Source organism: Ovis aries, chromosome 1 (genome assembly GCF_016772045.2).
Source record: "Ovis aries strain OAR_USU_Benz2616 breed Rambouillet chromosome 1, ARS-UI_Ramb_v3.0, whole genome shotgun sequence".
NCBI lineage: Eukaryota > Metazoa > Chordata > Mammalia > Artiodactyla > Bovidae > Ovis > Ovis aries.
In genome coordinates, this window is record NC_056054.1 from 79,452,101 (window position 1) to 79,471,580 (window position 19,480).

The window sequence follows — 19,480 nt, forward strand, 5'->3', positions numbered from 1 at the left end:
GGCTCTGAGAACACTCTTTTAAATGTGTTGATTAAATATTTACTATTGTATGAAGTTTTGTGATTTAAGTTCAAAGGAAAATATTTATATTTTTCTTCAAAGGAGTGCAGTATACACCAACTTTGTATGATTATATTGTCAAATTATAGCAGGTCAAATTTTGGATATATATTGAATGTATGCTTTTAGATTAAACCAGTTCATTTATTATAATGAAGTAGTATGAATCTGGTTGTTAGATATGTCCACTTGGTGCCTCAAAAACCTGATAGAGATTCTTAAAATGAGATCATTTGCAATGGCTATGAAAATTCAATTTATATTCATATAATGAGTAACAGCACTCATTGGTGTTATTTATATTAAAGGTATGTCACCAGACAAGTATAAAACTATTTTTGTATTTATTGTTCATCTCTCTACTGAAGTTAATTTTGCTTTAAAATACCGTGAAGGCTACTTGAAAAGAATTCTTCTTGTTCTCTTTATACACATTCAATGAAATATGCATATAACCCCCATAAGGATCAGTTCAGTTCAGTTCAGTCACTCAGTCATGTCCGACTCTTTGCAACCCCATGGACTGCAGCATGCCAGGCCTCCCTGTCCATCACCAACTGCCAGAGTCTACCCAAACTCATGTCCATTGAGTCAATGATACCATCCAACCATCTCATCCTCTGTCATTCCCTTCTCTTCTTGCCCTCAATCTTTCCCAGCATCAGGGTCTTTTCAAATAAGTCAGCTCTTCGCATCAGTTGGCCAAAGTATTGGAGTTTCATCTTCAACATCAGTGCTTCCGATGAACACTCAGGACTGATCTCCTTTAGTTTGGACTGGTTGGATCTCCTTGCAGTCCAGGGGACTCTCAAGAGTCTTCTCCAATACCACAGTTCAAAAGCATCAATTCTTTGGTGCTCAGCTTTCTTTATAGTCCAACTCTCACATCCATACATGACTACTGGAAAAGCCTTGACTCAGTGGACCTTTGTTGGCAAAGTAATGTCTCTGCTTTTCAATATGCTGTCTAGGTTGGTCATAACATTCCTTCCAAGGAGTAAATGTCTTTTAATTTCATGGCTGTAGTCACCATCTGCAGTGATTTTGGAGCCCACTAAAATAAAGTCATGATTCTTGCCTAGAGAATCCCATGGACAGAGGAGCCTGGTGGGCTATACAGTCCAGGGGGTCGCAAAGAGTCGGACACGACTTCACTTTCACTTTCACTTTCTAAGAATACCTAAGAGAAAAATCTCAGGAATATTGTATTTCTATTATTAAAGATCTCTTTATCATTAATTGAATTTTCTTTGGTAAAAATGTTACAAGTGCTGCTCAAATAATCAGACTTTCAGATTTATGAGCCGTGTTTATGTGAGTAGTGTCTGAAAGAGAAAGCATCTTGATAAATTGCCAAGTAACTCTTCTATTCTCCTTTCAAACCATCTTAATCCAGCACATTAAATTATTTTTAGTTAAGTCATCATGTTACCATGAATCTTTATTTTTTATGAAATAAGGGAAAAATTCTGAGATCTTCTTAATGGACAGACATGAGAAAGTTTATAGGTAGGAGATAGTGCAGACACTGCTCTATGATTTTTGATCACAAAACAGGTAGAAAGGAAGAAAGAGTAAGTTTATCACTTATTTTTGAAGCACAGCCTCCAATTTTTAAAGAGGTTCCAACATGATGGTCCTTTATTAGTGACTGCAAATGTAATTCCATCAGGTTTTACCCAAGCAGAAACTTTTTTTAAAGATCTGCTAGCAATTCGACTTCATAGGTAAGGGATAAGATAGGTTCTTTAATTAAGATCTGCTAGCAATTCGACTTCATAGGTAAGGGATAAGATAGGTTCTTTAATTGATATGTTATTACTCTCTGGTTAAAATGACAATTAGTTTAAACCAAATCAAATAAAAAATCAAACACAAAACTTTTAGCTTGATGGTGTATGATCAGTAAGATAATTTGTGCTGCTGTGAAATTATCACAGAAAAAAATTAGAATAATAAAGTAAAATAAAGGATTGGGGTTCCTGAACTAGAAAAATGCTCTAAGTTAATTTCTGAAATTTAAAAAAAGTAGGGAGAAAATGGCAGGGTTTTTTTTGTTCATTGTTTGGAACAGTGTCTGTTCTTTGAGAAAATAAGAGAGTAAAGAGTATGGGAGAGAAAAAATAAAAATGCCATCAATTTTAAGCTAAGTTCTAAATTTTGCAAATGTATTAGGCACTAAAGGAGGTAGTGTAGAAACAAAAATCCACAATTTGGAAATAAGAAAAAAATATAGCATGCCTTCAATATCTTCTGGGGCAACAACTGTAACAAGGATTTATCTTGGGATTGTGTTATACTAAATTAATTTCTTTGTTACTACTGATCAAACATCCCATATGTAATAGAGTTCTTTGTTGAATAATAGCAGTGAGAGTTGTCACCCTTGTCTTGTTTCTGATTTTAGAGGAAATGCTTTCAGTTTTTCACCATAGAGAATGTTTGCTGGGGGTTCGTTGTATATGGTCTTTATTATGTTGAGGTTTATTCCTTCTATGCCTGCTTTCTGGAGAGTTTTCATCATAAATGGGTGTTGAATTTTGTTGAAGGCTTTCTCTGCATCTATTGAGATGATCATATGGTTTTTATCTTTCAACTTGTTAATACGGTGTATCATATTGATTGATTTGTGTATATTGAAGAATCTTTGCATTCCTGGGATAAAGCCAACTTGATCATGATGTATGGTCTTTTAAATTTGTTACTGGGTTCTGTTTGCTAGAATTTTGTTGAGGATTTCTGCATCTATATTCATCAGATGGCCTGTAATTTTCTTTTTGTTGGTGGCATCTTTGTCTGGTATTGGTGTCATGGTGATGGTGGCCTCATAGTATGAGTTTGGTAGTTTTCCTACGTCTGCAATTTTCTGAAAGAGTGTGAGCAGGATAGGTGTTAGCTTTTCTCTAAACTTCTAGTAAAATTCACCTGTGAAGCTATCTGGTCCTAGGCTTTTGTTTTTTGGAAGATTTTTTATTACAGTTTTGATTTTCATTCTTGTGATTGATCTTTCCATTTCCTATTTCTTCCTGGCTCAGTTTTGGCTTACTTTTGTAAGAATGTGTCCCTTTCTTCCAATTTTTCCATTTTATTGGCATATAATTGCTCATGTGCTTAGTCCCTCAGTCATTTCTGACTCTTTGCAACCCCATGGACTATAGCCCACCAGGCTCCTCTGTCCATGGGATTCTCCAGGCAAGGATACTGAAGTGGGTAGCCATTATCTTCTCCAACAGTTACTTACAGTAGTATCTTATGATTCTTTGCATTTCTGTGTTGTCTCTTCTTTTTCATTTCTACTTGGGTAAAGGTTTGTCAGTTGTGCTTATCCTCTCAGAAAACCAATTTATGTTTTGTTGATTGTTGCTATAGTTTATTTTATTTCTTTTTCACTTATTTCTTCTTTAATCTTTTTGATTTCTTTCCTTCTACTAACTCTGAGTTTTTTGTTGTTTTTGTTGTTGTTCTTTTCCAGTTGCTTTACTTGTAAGATTAGGTTGTTTATTTGATGTCTCTCTTGTTTCTTGAGGTAGGCTTGTATTGCTATGAAATTCCCTTTCAGCACTACTTTTACTGCAACTCGTAGGTTTTGAGTTGCCATATTTTCATTGTCATTTGTTTCTATTTTGATTTCCTTTTTGTTTTCTTCAGTGATCTGTTGCTTATTTAGAAGCATGTTTTTTAGCTTCCATGTGTTTGTGTTTTTTATAATTTTTCCTGTAGTTGACAAATAATCTTAGATTGTTGTGATCAGAAAAGATGCTTCACATGATTTCAGTGGGTTTTTTTCCCTTTAATTTACCAAGTCTTGATTTGTGGCCCAGGATGTTATCTGTCCTGGAGAATGTTCCATGTGCACTTGAGAAAAAAGTGAAATATATTGTTTTCAGATGAAATGCCCTGTAGATATCAATTAGGTCCAACTGGTCCAATGTATCACTTAAATCCTGTGTTTTCTTATTACTTTTATGTCTGGATATTCTGTCCTTTAGTGTGAATAGGGTATTAATGTTGTTGTCATTAACTTAGCTGCTCAGTCATGTCTGACTCTTTGCAACCTCATGGACTGTAGCTTGCCAGGTTCCTCTGTCCTTAGGGATTCTCCAGGCAAGAATACTGGAGTGGGTAGACCTTCCCTTCTCCAGGAGATCTTCCCAACCCAGGGATCAGACCCAGGTCTCCCATATTGCAGGTGAATTCTTTACCATCTGAACCACCAAGAATCCTACTATTCTTGTGTTATGTCAATTTCTCCTTTACCAGTTGTTATCATTAGCCTTATATACTGAGGTGCTCCTATATTAGGTACATATATTTTTATAATTGTTATATCTTCTTGGATTTATCCTCTGATTGTTATGTAGTGTCCTCCTTTTTCTCTTATAATGGTGTTTATTTTAAAGTCTATTTTATCTGATGTGAGTCTTTCTGCTCCTGCTTTATTTTCTCCATTTACACAGGATATCTTTCCAGCTCCTCTGTTTCAGTCTATGTGTGTCCCTAGGCTTGAAGGGGGTTTTTGCAGATAATATATATAGGGGTCTAATTTTTGTATACATTCAACCAATTTATGTCTTTTGGTTGGAGCATTTAGAGTCCCATACAGGATGAACCTAAGGAGAAACATGCCAAGACATATATTAATCAAACTAACAAACATTAAATATAAATAATAACTATTAAAAACAGCAAGGTAAAAGCAACACATAACATACAAGGGGATCCCCATAAGGCAAACAGCTGATGGTTCAACAGAAACTCTGCAGGCCAGAGGGAATAGCAGGATATACTTAAAGTGATGAAAGGGAAAATCTACAACCAAGATTACTGTATCCAGCAAGGATCTCATTCAGATTCCAAGGAGAAATTAAGAGCTTTACAGGCAAGCAAAAGCGTAGAGAATTCAGCACTACCAAACTAGATCTTTAACAAATGCTAAAGGAACTCCTCTAGACAGGAAACAGAAAAAGCCTATAAAAACAAACACAAAGTAATATAGTAAATGGCAACAAGATCATACTTATCAGTAATTACCTTAAATGTAAATGGGCTAATGGAGTTCCTTGTTAATTTGCAGAATTTTGTCCAGTACAAATGCGCACAATTTCTGTCCAGTGTTACAGATAACTTCAAATACTTATGGTCTATTGTACTTTAAACATGTTGATATGTCTCTGCAATCCTATCCTAACATTTTCCTTTTTACTACCTTTGAATATCCTGCCTTCTTAAAATGCTTGAACAGGTCACAACATATTTTTGGTTCTCTCATTAGTAAATGAGGTAAAGCAATCTAAGAGACTAAGAGCAAAGCAAAAAAGTTAAAGCATCTTTCTTATCAAATAGAAAATATTCTGATAAGAATACTTATATATCCAGTATAATCTCATGAAACATCATCTCCCAAACCTAGACTGATTCCATATGGCTCATTTGATAAACAAAGAAATATTTTTTAAAAATACAACAAAAAATTAAATGTTTATTTTTTTTTATTTATTTTTTTGTTTTATTTATTTTTATTTATTTATTTTTTTTATTTTTAGTTTTTTATTTTTTAAATTTTAAAATCTTTAATTCTTACATGCATTCCCAAACATGAACCCCCCTCCCACCTCCCTCCCCATAACATCTTTCTGGGTCATCCCCATGCACCAGCCCCAAGCATGCTGCATCCTGCATCAGACATAGACTGGCGATTCAATTCACATGATAGTATACATGTTAGAATGCCATTCTCCCAAATCATCCCACCCTCTCCCTCTCCCTCTGAGTCCAAAAGTCCGTTATACACATCTGTGTCTCTTTCCCTGTCTTGCATACAGGGTCGTCATTGCCATCTTCCTAAATTCCATATATATGTGTTAGTATACTGTATTGGTGTTTTTCTTTCTGGCTTACTTCACTCTGTATAATCGGCTCCAGTTTCATCCATCTCATCAGAACTGATTCAAATGAATTCTTTTTAACGGCTGAGTAATACTCCATTGTGTATATGTACCACAGCTTGCTTATCCATTCATCTGCTGATGGACATCTAGGTTGTTTCCATGTCCTGGCTATTATAAACAGTGCTGCGATGAACATTGGGGTACATGTGTCTCTTTCAATTCTGGTTTCCTCGGTGTGTATGCCCAGAAGTGGGATTGCTGGGTCATAAGGTAGTTCTATTTGCAATTTTTTAAGGAATCTCCACACTGTTCTCCATAGTGGCTGTACTAGTTTGCATTCCCACCAACAGTGTAGGAGGGTTCCCTTTTCTCCACACCCTCTCCAGCATTTATTGCTTGCAGATTTTTGGATCGCAGCGATTCTGACTGGTGTGAAGTGGTACCTCATTGTGGTTTTGATTTGCATTTCTCTAATAATGAGTGATGTTGAGCATCTTTTCATGTGTTTGTTAGCCATCCGTATGTCTTCTTTGGAGAAATGTCTATTTAGTTCTTTGGCCCATTTTTTGATTGGGTCGTTTATTTTTCTGGAGTTGAGCTGCAGAAGTTGCTTGTATATTTTTGAGATTAGTTGTTTGTCAGTTGCTTCATTTGCTATTATTTTCTCCCATTCAGAAGGCTGTCTTTTCACCTTGCTTATATTTTCCTTTGTTGTGCAGAAGCTTATGATTATCTCAATAGATGCAGAGAAGGCCTTTGACAAAATTCAACATCCATTTATGATAAAAACTCTCCAGAAAGCAGGAATAGAAGGAACATATCTCAACATAATAAAAGCTATCTATGACAAACCCACAGCAAACATTATCCTCAATGGTGAAAAATTGAAAGCATTTCCCCTAAAGTCAGGAACAAGACAAGGGTGTCCACTTTCACCGCTACTATTCAACATAGTTCTGGAAGTTTTGGCCACAGCAATCAGAGCAGAAAAAGAAATAAAAGGAATCCAAATTGGAAAAGAAGAAGTAAAACTCTCACTGTTTGCAGATGACATGATCCTCTACATGGAAAACCCTAAAGACTCTACCAGAAAATTACTAGAGCTAATCAATGAATATAGTAAAGTTGCAGGATATAAAATCAACACACAGAAATCCCTTGCATTCCTATACACGAATAATGAGAAAGTAGAAAAAGAAATTAAGGAAACAATTCCATTCACCATTGCAACGAAAAGAATAAAATACTTAGGAATATATCTACCTAAAGAAACTAAAGACCTATATATAGAAAACTATAAAACACTGATGAAAGAAATCAAAGAGGACACTAATAGATGGAGAAATATACCATGTTCATGGATTGGAAGAATCAATATAGTGAAAATGAATATACTACCCAAAGCAATTTACAAATTCAATGCAATCCCTATCAAGCTACCAGCCACATTTTTCACAGAACTAGAACAAATAATGTCAAGATTTGTATGGAAATACAAAAAACCTCGAATAGCCAAAGCAATCTTGAGAAAGAAGAATGGAACTGGAGGAATCAACTTGCCTGACTTCAGGCTCTACTACAAAGCCACAGTCATCAAGACAGTATGGTACTGGCACAAAGACAGACATATAGATCAATGGAACAAAATAGAAAGCCCAGAGATAAATCCACACACATATGGACACCTTATCTTTGACAAAGGAGGCAAGAATATACAATGGAGTAAAGACAATCTCTTTAACAAGTGGTGCTGGGAAAACTGGTCAACCACTTGTAAAAGAATGAAACTAGATCACTTTCTAACACCGCACACAAAAATAAACTCAAAATGGATTAAAGATCTAAATGTAAGATCAGAAACTATAAAACTCCTAGAGGAGAACATAGGCAAAACACTCTCAGACATAAATCACAGCAGGATCCTCTATGATCCACCTCCCAGAATGCTGGAAATAAATGTTTAATTCAAGAAATTTAAATGAAAACTATGATTTTTTTTCACATTTCTCATCTTTTTCTCTGGAAGAGTTGTATATTTTCTCAAAATTCTTTGAGTAAAAATTAATACATTAGTAATAAAGCCACATCTAAAAGAAAAGAATATCTAGAATTCATATATACAAGGAATTGTATTTAAGAATACTTGAACATGAACTAAATCTGAATATATATGGAGAATTATCTTTGTGGTGTGTAGGACAGAGGTGACATGCATTAATAACTTAATAGCAAAAATTCAAAAACATGTTTTTACATGTTGAAATCAATAGCTTTACCTATGATAATTTTACATAATTTCTACTGTTATCAAATTTGCTTTACTTCAAACATAGTCAAATAAATAAAAACTTGCTATACTCTAAAGGAAAATATTTTTGTATAGGAAATGTGATTTAAAAATACCAGTCCAGAAAAACAAAAAGATCGATTATGTTTAGAGCAACAAAAGATGAGAAAGTGTTTTTGAAATAACATTTTTTTTTTTTCAGGAAAAGCAGACAGAATTTAGTTTTCTAAGCATGCTCTATTATTCTAAAGAGAAGGTTCTGGAACACCCCTTACACAAAAACTACCTTCAATCAACCTAAAATGACAGAAACCTTAGTCATTGGAGCATCCCTTGATTGTTTCATTAAAATTCATTTTCCACACAGCAAAGGCATTAAACTGCAAATGTTTTCCCCTTAGTTTAATAACTGTTATAACCATTTATAACATTGAATAGACCAGAAATTTAAAAATAACCTCAATATTTCTAGTCAAAAAGATTAAAAGATAAATTATTTTTGCAAGAGCAATACTATTGACATTAAAGTGCCCTAGATGATGGAAAATGGTTTTCAGGAGCATAGTCATTTTTCTCTAGCATATCTGTAAAAACCTATGTATTCTTCAAAATTCAGGTCAAATACTACTTAAAAATTTCTCTGATTTCTCCTCTTCTAGCGCAGAAGGAAGAAATGCATCACAGATATCCCTAAAATAAAATGTTTTTCAGCAGTTAAAAACATAATAGGACTACATGAATGAACATGAGTAAATTATAAAGTCAGAAGATAAGTTAAATATGGTAAGGCACACTTTTGTCACAACAATCCTTATTATCCCCATTTTACAGATGATTGAAAGTGATTTTTAAGGTTATTCTGTATTTTAATTTATTTCATATCAAAGCACAAGCAAACATGTAGGAATGTGTCATTATCATTCAGATAATATGTTTTTTATATTGGAGTTAAGGAAGTATTTCTTTAAAAATATAAATGTACAAGAAGAGAAATGAAAAGAAAAACAAAAATTAGAAAAGCTAGTCTTCTTACTAGTTGGTGGGATGCATATCAAAGTAGTGAGACAGTATTTCCCAGTCTTCAGATTTCCAGAAATTATTAAGCCTGATGACATCAAGTGTTGGCTTCAAGTGAGAACAGGAACTACAGTGCATTGTTAGAGAGGGAATCAATTGTCACAACCGCATCAGAAATTATTGGATCACAGCTAGTATAACTGAAGCTTATACACCCAGTAATACAGAAAGTCTGTTTATTTATGAGAGAAACTCTTACACTTATGGCCAGGGTTATGAGTAAAATAAGGTAACTTCTATAATTCTTTTTCCCAAAGTAGAAAAACAGACAAGTAAATGTCATTTTGTAGGGACAATAGGTGATATTTGATTTAATCATTCAATTCAACTAGGTATCCAATTGCATAATCAACTTTAGTGCAGAAGTTCAAGTAAACAAATTTCATCTACAAGTGTCAGTATAAAGCAATCTAAATATATAGTTTAAAAATGAACTTTCAAATGTTTATAGACAATATTACATGATTAAAATTTATAATATTCAACTAAAGTTCAAAAACTGCATTTATCAAAATTTGTGTATAAAATTAAATGACAGCAATACAAAATAAAACTTTCCTTTGTTTTATTTCTCAGCTCTTCTCCTAAAGATCCTTTTTTAAGAATAATATGAATTTCTTAGTTATGTATGTTTTCTTTTCTTTTCTTTTTTTTTTGCAAGATGGACCAGTGGATTTTATTTTATTTTTTTAAAAAATTTTGTTTTTACTTTATTTTACTTTACAATACTGTATTGGTTTTACTATACATTGACATGAATCCACCACAGGTATACATGCGATCCCAAACATGAACCCCCCCCCCCCCCTCCCTCCCCACAACATCCTTCTGGGTCATCCCCTTGCACCAGCCCCAAGCATGCTGTATCCTGCATCGGACATAGACTGGTGATTTGATTCTTTTTCTTTGTGTAAGTCTTTGTTATATTTGTTTTATATTAATTATTGAGTACAATCTGATTTTTTAAATATGTGTTGGTACATATGAGTTACTTATATCTATTGACTGAGTAAAATAGTAATAGAACAATGAGAAATTGTCAATTCTGAGTAGTTAAATTTAAAAAGAGCTAAAAGGACACTCATTTATTGTGTGGGGATGTGAAAAAATGAGGAGTCAATGATGATTCAAAATTTTTTGCTTAAGCAACTTGTGTTAAAGTTGGGACTATTTACTAAAAATAGAAACACAGGTAAAAATAGGTGTCTGCAAGACAGTCAATTGGTTTTGCATGTCATAAGTGTGAAGGCCACTAGACCTCCAGTGAAGTTGTCCTGGAGGCTATCAGATATACAAGTCTGGCACTGAGTATGAGGGTTTCATGTAGCTACAAATCTGAAAGTCATGGTCATTTATTTGATATTTAAAATCACAAGGTGGGTTTATTCACCCAGCAGATGACTGTGGTTTTGAAAGGGAAAATGTTTAAAGAGAGAGCTGTGATAGTAAGAAAAGCAGAAAAGTTTAATATCTCAGAAGTCAAGTGAAGGAAATGTTTCCAACAAGAGTGATTATGATTAATTTATTCAAATGATGCTGAGAAGACGAATAATTGAATATTAGATTGGGTAACATGGAGGTTATTGGTGACAATGAGTAGAGGATAATGCTATACAGATAAAGTCCTGATTGAAAGTAGAAAGTGCTCTGGAAAACTCCTTTGAAATTTCTCCCTTTTGGATTACAACGCCTGTAAATTTAGATAGAAAAAAGTCAGCTGTCCCTTTTAACTTTACCATCAGAGATGTCTTTGTGAATTCTAAGAAGAAATTTTCTGCCATTTTGTCCAATCCTAGTATTCTATCTAGATGCCTCTCCAGAGGGTGTTTTTTTTTTTCTTTTTTTAAAAAATGTATTTCATATTATTGTTAGCTTGGGGAGGAACACATTTTTCTACTTGGCAATTATCACTCTCTTTTTGTGGGATATATCAAAATGGACAATACAAAAAAGCAAAAAGATATGACACTGAAAGATGAACTCCCCAGGTTGGTGGGTCCCTGATATGCTACTGGAGAAGAATGGAAATTAGATCCAGAAGAAATGAAGAGGCTGAGCCAAAGTGGAAATAATGCCCAGTTGTGAATGTGTCTGGAGGTGAAAGTAAAGTCCTATGCTGTAAAGAACAATATTGCGTTAGAACCTGGAATGTTAGGTCTATGAATCAATTTAAATTGGAAGTGGTCAGACAACAGATGGCAAGAGTGAACATTGACATTTTAGGAATCAGTGAACTAAAATTGACTGGAATGGGTGAATTTAATTCAGATGAGATCAACTACTGTGGGCAAGAATCTATTAGAAGATATGGAGTAGCCCTCATAGTCAACAAGTACCTGAAATGCAGTACTTGGGTGCAGTCTCAAAAATGACAGAATGATCTCTGTTTCTCTCTTCATTTCTGAGGGAAACCATTCAATATCAGAATAATCCAAGTCTATGCCCTAACCACTAATGCTGAAGAAGCTGAAGTTGAATGGTTTTATGAGGACCTACAAGATCTTCTAGACCTAACACCAAAAAATGATGTCCTTTTCATCCTAGGAGACTGGAATGCAAAAGAAGGAAGTCAAGAGATACCTGGAGTAAGAGGCAAGTTTGGCCTTGGATTATATAATGAAGCAGGGCAAAGTTAACAGAGTTTTGCCAAGAGAATGCACTGGTCATAGCAAACACCCTCTTCCAACAACACAAGAGTTGATTCTACACATGGAAATCACCAGCTGATCAATACTGAAGTCAGACTGATTTCATTCTTTGCATCCAAAGATGGAGAAGCTCTATACAGGCAGCAAAAACTGAGATTAGATGTGCCTGAAGAACTATGGATGGAAGTTCATAACCTTGTATAATAGGAGGTGATCCAAACCATCCCCAATAAAAAATGCAAAAAGGCAAATTGGTTGTCTGAGGAGGCCTTACAAATAGTTGAGAAAAGAAGAGAAGTGAAAGGCAAAGGGGAATAGGCAAGATATACCCATTTGAATGCAGAGTTCCAAAGAATGGAAAGGAGAGATAAGAAAGCCTTTCTAAGTGATCAATGCAAAGAAAGAGAGGAAAACAATAGAACAGGAAAGACTAGTGATCTCTTGAAAAAAATTAGATATACTGAGAGAACATTTCATGCAAAGATGGGTACACTAAAGGACGGAAATGGAGGACAGAAGCAGATAATATTAAGAAGAGGCAGCAAGAATGCACAGAATAACTATACAAAAAAGATCTTAATGACTTAGATAACAATGATGGTTCACTCACCTAGAACCAGGTATCCTGGAATGTGAAGTCAAGTGGGCCTTAGGAAGCATCACTATGAACAAAGCTAGTGGAGGTGATGGAATTCCAGCTAAGCTATTTCAAATCCCAAAAGATGATGCTATGAAAGCGCTGCACTCAATATGGCAACAAATTTGGAAAACTCAGCAGTGGCCGCAGGACTGGAAAGGGTCAATTTTCATTCCAATCCCAAAGAAAGGCAATACCTTTGAGTGCCATTTGCAGTACAATTGCACTCATCTCACATGCTAGCAAAGTAATGCTCAAAATTCTCCAAGCTAGGCTTCAACAGTACATGAACCAAGAACTTCCAGATGTGTGAGCTGGATTTAGAAAAGGCAGAGGAACCAGATGTTAAATTACCAATGTCTGTTGGATCATAGAAAAAGCAAGAGAATTCCAGAAAAACATCTGCTCCATTGACTACATTAGCCTTTGACTGTGTGGATCACAACAAATTGTGGAAAATTCTCAAAGACATGGGAATACCAGAACATTTCAACTGCCTCTTGCTAAACCTGTATGCAGTTCAAGAAGCTACGGTTAGAACCAGACATGGAACAACAGACCGCTTCCGAATTGGGAAATGTTATTTTGAGACTGTATATAGGCAAAGCGATTCAGTTATATCCATACAAGTGTCCATTCTTTTTCAAATCATTTTCCCTTTTAGGGGAAACAACCTATTTTTCTTCCTAGGTGTCTGTCTTCTCAACTATCAAGTGAATGAAGTTGCTCAGTCATGTCCAACTCTTTGCGACCCTATGGACTGCAGCCTACCGGGCTTCTCCGTCCATGGGATTTTTCAGGCAAGAGTACTGGAGTGAGTTGCTTGTATATTTGCTCAGCAAATTTTCTTAAAATATCAGATAATTAGAACTTATATTAGGCCTCCTTTCAAATATTTTATTGCTAATTATTATTATCCCGTCTCTAACACATTAACTAAATGACCTTAGACAAGCTACTAACCACACTTTGCCTTGATTTTATTTTCTCTGAAGTAGGCATTGGGAAACTATGAGGCTTGTGTTTATGTGTGTGTGTGTGTGTGTGTGTGTGTGTGTGTGTGTGTGTGTTTCAGAGGAGGGCATGGACTAAATAAATTGATTCTTGTTAACTGCTTGAAACAATGTGGGGAACCTGGCTAACACTTTGAGTTTAGCTACATCAAAATTCTGACCTATCTTATTATAAGATAATAAATTTGTGTGTTTTAATCCATTATATTTGAATGAATTTCCTACAGAGACAATAGAAAACTACTATAGCTTTGTTGCCTATTACTACTTTGAAAAGATTTACAAAAACAGTAAACATTTTAGGTGTTAAAAATCTGTGCCCCATCTATAAGGAATACTCTGAGGTGGGCTGTGGCTTGATTAGACTTCCTGGAACATGCCGCTCTTAAAAGAACTGATGTGCTTGGAAAATCTGTAGGGCTCTGATTTATAATTTAAAACTTTGAGTTGTATTCTGAGGTAACCACAAATTAAATTCAACCAAACTTTGGTCACCAAGTGGGGGAAGGGGTAGGAGGGAAGAATCTTATTTCTTTTAGTAATTTTTTATTTGGGTAATGTTTTTTCTGTGTTCCATATTAAGGCTTTTTTTTTTTTTTTTTTGCTATCACTTGGAATAGTTCTTTTACAGAGCATATTGCTTAGCTCAGTAACCTGACGTATGCACTGGAATTGTGAAATGTCTCATGAATTTGCCAATCCCTAGAGTGGAACCAAATGGCCTTTAATGTAAAGGGCAGTAATGCAGGGGGCTGTACTTCAGGTGCTGCTAAAGCCTCCTCTAATCAGGTCTAAATTTTATAGTAAACTGGTGGAAAGACTTTGTTTAGTTTCTGCTCAGGCCAAGGGAGTCACTATCTTGTCCTTACAATTTCAAAGCAGGAAGAGCAGAACCTCAACTTGAAACACACTTAAGTTTCACAGATCTCGCATGATCTTTGACAAGAATTCCAGATGCACTTGTGCCCAAACATTTAAGGTGTTAGGTATTCTGCGGATGCAGTGATTGTCCCAGCCTAGCTTTGGTATCAACCTTCTGGTATGTCTTTACGTTGATCATTTGGAGAGTCAGGGGTGAAAGATAGGTGATGTAGCGCTTCTGTTTTTAATAATTACAGCTTAAATTATCCAGTAATTTTTAGTCCTGAAAAGGGACACCAGGATGCTACCCAGGATTACTGAAAAGTCTTTCCGTCTAATGAGATAGTCTGGTAATTTCCTAGTTTTTATCTTCAGTAGAAATATTTCAAAGTGGCATGTGGCCACTTGATGCAGAGTCTGGGTTTCTCTATAATAAAATCCCTTTGCCAAATGTAGGAGTTGCAGACTTGCTACTGGCAAGAGTGAAGCAAATGGGTGAGTAAAACTATCCTGTTGTGGGAGCATTTTCCTCTAGGAGTTGAGTCTTGATAAAAGTGTCAGTGCAGGAATCCCACTCCTGGGAAGCTAACAGAATCACCTGATGGGGCCTGCAAAGTGTATCTGGGCAATAATATTGGAGTTACTTGAGGTGGCAGGCAGGATGCCTGTGTTCTGATGTGCTTGGGTGAGTAGCTGAGCCCAGCCAAGGAGAGGTTGGATGATTGAGAAACCAAGATTCTTGGTTAATCTGAAGACATCATTTGGGAACCAAAAATCTTTTAACAAATAATCTCTTGGTCCTCGAGCCACATAAATCCCCTGAAAAGTGAATTTTTTCCAGCAAAATTTTGTGGGGGTTATGTTATTGAGGAACTGAGATGACTATATGGGAAAAGTTATTTAATAGCATAGAAATCTAAAGACCTGCAAGGAGACTTAAAAATCCCAACCCTTGTTACAACTTTTTTAAAGATATGTGGAATTATCAAAGTGCACATGAATCAAGTTTTAATATGCTGTATGATGGGTGGATGAGGCTGTCCATTGTACCATTTCTTTCTTTGAATTCTCAGGCATGGTTTGGCAGTGCAAAAACTATGTGTCATTAACAAATTCAATAAAAAGTAAATATATGGAAAAATAAATAAATAAAATAAAAATCTTAAGATGTTCTTATTCTGTTCCTTGACTACTGCTACAGAATGATCCTGGAGTTCGTTGAGCCTAGAATTTGAAGCGCTATCAGAATCCAAGTACTGGGTTTTGTCTCTTGTGCAGCCTGTGGCTTTGAACAAGTCACAAACACTTTGAGCATCATTTTCCTCATCTTTAAAGAGAGAATAAAACATTTACCTATGTTAAAGAAAACATTTTAAATATTTTGCATTTACTAATATGTGATAGACACACAATTATAGCTATTGTTGCCTTAGTTGAGTTTATTACCTCTAGAAATTCTAAAGCAAGTACTATTTAAATAGTTTTATTTTTTTTAATTTTTGTGTTACACATTATTTTGTGGACAACTAGTACACTCTATTTGGGGAAACTATAGTTAGTGTAGTTTTTCTTCTTAAAACCGTTTTTTTTTTTTTAATTGTTGATATGGGCTAACATGGGTACCTTCTTACTATTAATTGGTTATTCCTAAACCCATGAAGAAGCAGCACAGTCACTCCCATCACTTCTAAAAATTTCTCATTTCTGGCAAATATATTCAGATCCCAGAGAGTGACGTGTGGAGGGAACCAACTGTGACAAGATCTGTCAAACATGTTCTCTCAGACAAAGGACAAGTTTGTAACTCATAGCAACTCCAGATTTATTACTGTTCCTCAAATTCTATTTTCATTATGTAGAAATTGATATACTAAGTCATTTTCTTATATCTCACATACTTACTTACATCAGATTCTTTATGAAAAGATAAAAGGTGGAATGATTAATTTCTAGAAGTTTTAGCCATATCCAGGGTAGCTCCTGTTAATGTATGCCTAATTAAAAAAAAATAATGTAATTAGTCAGTCATTAGATGATTTCTTATCCTAGTAAAAAACGAAAATGAATCTTGAAATCACTTTAGATTTTTTAACCAGGTAAAATTAGGTTCTTTCTGTTGGATATTCTAGATATAATTAGAATGAAAAACTTCAACAATGCAGAAGATTATGTTCTTTGTGTTTCATTTCAGTCTTATTTACTTCTGTTCATTTTTAAAATTTAAAATTATTCACATTTTTGGTACATGCAGAGTTTTCTTGTTTAATAAAGTATAATGCTTAGTACCAAGATTTCTCTGTAATAATTACATATATCTTCATTAAACTTTTAGATGTCTCTTTCATTTCAGTTCTTAGTTAACACAGAGATACTTAGTGGATTACTAGAAAGGGATCATTAAGGACGCAAGGGTATAAATGAATAAAAGATAGTCTCTTCAATAAGTGGTGCTGGGAACATAAGACAGCTACATGTAAAAGAATAACGTTAGAATATTCTCTAACACCATACACAAAAATAAACTGAAAATGACCTACATATAAGAACAATACTAGCAAGACAGGGAAAGAGACACAGATGTGTATAACGGACTTTTGGACTCAGAGGGAGAGGGAGAGGGTGGGATGATTTGGGAGAATGACATTCTAACATGTATACTATCATGTGAATTGAATTGCCAGTCTATGTCTGACGCAGGATGCAGCATGCTTGGGGCTGGTGCATGGGGATGACCCAGAAAGATGTTATGGGGAGGGAGGTGGGAGGGGGGGTTCATGTTTGGGAATGCATGTAAGAATTAAAGATTTTAAAATGTAAAAAATAAAAAACTAAAAATAAAAAAAAAGAAGAAGAAGAAAAAAAAATAAAACTGCTAGAGGGAAACGCAGACAGAAAACTCTGACATACATTGTACGAATGTTTTGTCGGATCTATCTCCTAATGTTGTTCCATGTCCAGTTCCAACTGTTGCTGCCTGACCTGCATACAGATTTCTCAAGAGGAAGGTTAGGTGTTCTGGTATTCCCATCTCTTTCAGAATTTTCCACAGTTTATTGTGATCCACACAGTCAAAGGCTTTGGCATAGTCAATAAAGCAGAAATAGATGTTTTTCTGGAACTCTCTTGCTTTTTCGATGATCCAGTGGATGTTGGCAATTTGATCTCTGGTTCCTCTGCCTTTTCTAAAACCAGCTTGAACATCAGGGAGTTTACGGTTCACGTATTGCTGAAGCCTAGCTTGAACAAATTTTGAGCATTACTTTACTAGCCTGTCAGATGAGTGTAATTGTGTGGTAGTTTGAGCATCCTTTTGCATTGCCTTTCTTTGGAATTGGAATGAAAACTGACTTTTTCCAGTCCTGTGGCCACTGCTCAGTTTTCCAAACTTGCTGGCATATTGAGTGCAGCACTTTCACAGCATTATCTTCCAGGATTTGAAACAGCTCAACTGGAATTCCATCACCTCCACTAGCTTTGTTCGTAGTGATACTTTCCAAGGCCCACTTGACTTCACATTCCAAGATGTCTGGCTCTAGATTAGTGGTCACATCATGATGATTATCTGGGTTGTGAAGATCTTTTTTGTACAGTTCTTCTGTGTATTCTTGCCACCTATTCTTAATATCTTCTGCTTGTGTTAGGTCCATACCATTTGTGTTCTTTATCAAGCCCATCTTTGCATGAAATGTTCCCTTGGTATTTCTAATTTTCTTGAAGATCTCTAGTCTTTCCCATTCTGTTGTTTTCCTCTATTTCTTTGCACTGATTGCTGAAGAAGGCTTTCTTATCTCTTCTTGCTCTTCTTTGGAACTCCACATTCGGATGCTTATATCTTTCCTTTTCTCCTTTGCTTTTCACTTCTCTTCTTTTCACAGCTATTTGTGAGGCTTCCTCAGACAGCCATTTTGCTTTTTTGCATTTCTTTTCCACAGGGATGGTCTTGATCCCTGTCTCCTGTACAATGTCACGAACCTCATTCCATAGTTCATCAGGCACTCTATCTATCAGATCTAGGCCCTTAAATCTATTTCTCACTTCCACTGTATAATCATAAGGGATTTGATTTAGGTCATACCTGAATGGTCTAGCAGTTTTCCCTACTTTCTTCAATTTGAGTCTGAATTTGGTAATAAGGAGTTCATGATCAGAGCCACAGTCAGCTCCTGGTCTTGTTTTTGTTGACTGTATAGAGCTTCTCAATTTTTGGCTGCATAGAATATAATCAATCTGATTTCAGTGTTGACCATCTGGTGATATCCATGTGTAGAGTCTTCTCTTGTGTTGTTGGAAGAGGGTGTTTGCTATGACCAGTGCGTTTTCTTGGCAAAACTCTATTAGTCTTTGCCCTGCTTCATTCCGCATTCCAAAACCAAATTTGCCTGTTACTCCAGGTGTTTCTTGACTTCCTACTTTAGCATTCCAGTCCCCTATAATGAAAAGGACATCTTTTTGGGGTGTTAGTTCTAAAAGGTCTTGTAGGTCTTCATAAAACCGTTCAACTTAAGCTTCTTCAGCATTACTGCTTGGGGCATAGACTTGGATAACTGTGATATTGAATGGTTTGCCTCGGAGCAACAGACTGGTTCCAAACAGGAAAAGGAGTACGTCAAGGCTGTATATTGTCACTCGGCTTATTTAACTTATATGCAGAGTACATCATGAGAAACGCTGGACTGGAAGAAACACAAGCTGGAATCAAGATTGCCGGGAGAAATATCAATCACCTCAGATATGCAGATGACACCACCCTTATGGTAGAAAGTGAGGAGGAGCTAAAAAGCCTCTTGATGAAAGTGAAAGAGGAGAGCAAAAAGTTGGCTTAAAGTTCAACATTCAGAAAATGAAGATCATGGCATCCAGTCCCATCACTTCATGGGAAATAGATGGGGACACAGTGGAAACAGTGTCAGACTTTATCTTTTTGGGCTCCAAAATCACTGCAGATGGTGACTGCAGCCATGAAATTAAAAGATGCTTACTCCTTGGAAGAAAATTTGTGACCAACCTAG